The sequence below is a fragment of the Ictalurus furcatus genome, chromosome 21, assembly GCF_023375685.1.
Source record: "Ictalurus furcatus strain D&B chromosome 21, Billie_1.0, whole genome shotgun sequence".
Classification (NCBI taxonomy): Eukaryota; Metazoa; Chordata; class Actinopteri; order Siluriformes; family Ictaluridae; genus Ictalurus; species Ictalurus furcatus.
In genome coordinates, this window is record NC_071275.1 from 21732291 (window position 1) to 21734144 (window position 1854).

Consider the following 1854-nt stretch of genomic DNA (forward strand, 5'->3'; position numbering starts at 1 on the left):
AACTATCACACACACACCCCCCCACACACACATACACACACTATAAACTACACACACTACACACTAACTATGACACCCTGATTAAACACAACTATCACGCACACCCACACACGTGTATACACACACACACACGCACAGCCACACACACACTAACTATGACACATACACACACACAATAATTATGAAACGCTGATTAAACACAGTTGTCACACACAAAACACACACACACACACACCTGGATAAGGTTTTTTCGAGTCTGGTCCTGTCTTAACTTTTCCTTCTTCCTTTTTCTCTCTCTCCCTCTCCAGACCAGTCTGTCCTTTACTACAGTACTCTCTCTCTCTCTCTCTCTCTCTCTCTGTCTCAATGCAGCTGTCTTTTCTAAGAACAAATATAGACAATGCATGTCACTCAGTATGGGAGAAGAATGTGTTGGTGTATGTGTGTGTGTATATGTGTGTGTGTGTGTGTGTATGTGAGTGTGTACGTGAGTGTGTGTGTGTATGTGTATGTACAGTGAGGGAAAAAAGTATTTGATCCCCTGCTGATTTTGTACGTTTGCCCACTGACAAAGAAATGATCAGTCTATAATTTTAATGGTAGGTTTATTTGAACAGTGAGAGACAGAATAACAACAAAAAAATCCAGAAAAACGCATGTCAAAAATGTTATAAATTGATAACTCCATTTAAATGGAGTTAAATGGAGATTTCTCCCGCCCGACCCTGAGACATGGGTGTAAACGGCCGCCGGATGACTCCATACCAATGGAAGAAGTTCTCACTGCTTTCAGTGATCGGGTTGGTGGTGTAAACATCAGATCAGCTTCTCGGATGAACAAAGCAGTGGTGGTTTTTCTTGCCGAAGTTGAAATGGTTGATGCGCTAATTGAACAGGGGCTAGTGATAAACAATGAGTATGTTCGCGTGTTTCCACTCTCCGGTGTCTCTAAGAAAATCGTGCGGTCTAACGTGCCTCCTTTTATTAAAAATGAAACTTTAAAAAGTGTGCTCAAGCGCTACGGAAAGTTAACAGCACCGATTAAAATGATTCCGTTGGGTTTAAAAAACCCGGACATTAAACACGTCATGTCTTTCCGCCGTTTCACCTACATGATCCTAAACACGCAGCACGAGCCGCTCTCTCTCTCTGTTAAACTAACGCTGGAGAATAAAGACTACACCATCTTCATCAGCTCCGAGCAGATGAGATGTTTTGAGTGTGGTGAACACGGCCATGGCAGACAGACATGTCCGAGCAGACAGGAGAGCAGACAGGTAGAGACACCGGCAAACCCAGCGCGTGCCGAGCAGCCGAGCGTGTCTACAGCTCGCGCAGTGCCTGTGACGAGTCCTACCGAACAACTCGAAGCAGAAACTCCCACTAACCAACCCGAGACAGGTGTCACACCTAACACTGACAACGCTGCTGAAACCCCAACGGGCCACAGCGCGGATCCAGTTCCACAGCGTAACCCCAGCGTTAAAAGGAAAAAAACAACAACGAAGCAAGAACCTCCTCCCCCACAGCCTCTGTCCCTGTCTCAGACAGACCCTACCGGGAGTGAGGAGCACTCACAGTCCCTGTCCCTGTCTCAGACAGACCCTACCGGGAGTGAGGAGCACTCACAGCCTCTGTCCCTGTCTCAGACAGACCCTACCGGGAGTGAGGAGCACTCACAGCCTCTGTCCCTGTCTCAGACAGACCCTACCGGGAGCGAGGAGCTCTCACAGCCTCTGTCCCTGTCTCAGACAGACCCTACCGGGAGTGAGGAGCACTCACAGCCTCTGTCCCTGTCTCAGACAGACCCTACCGGGAGTGAGGAGCACTCACAGCCCCTGTCCCCGTCTCAGA

At 48.1% G+C, this 1854-nt stretch overlaps 1 protein-coding gene across 1 annotated transcript in view; it reads right to left on the reverse strand.

Annotated features, from left to right (window-relative positions):
• The window catches only part of cacna1sa (calcium channel, voltage-dependent, L type, alpha 1S subunit, a), a 21998-nt gene extending 21548 nt beyond the window's left edge, over positions 1–450 (reverse strand). Inside the window, exon 1 of the mRNA XM_053653170.1 lies at positions 236–450. The gene's annotated coding sequence lies outside the window, so the exon portion shown is untranslated. The remainder of the gene's footprint in view (positions 1–235) is intronic.
• Positions 451–1854: the final 1404 nt, after the last annotated feature.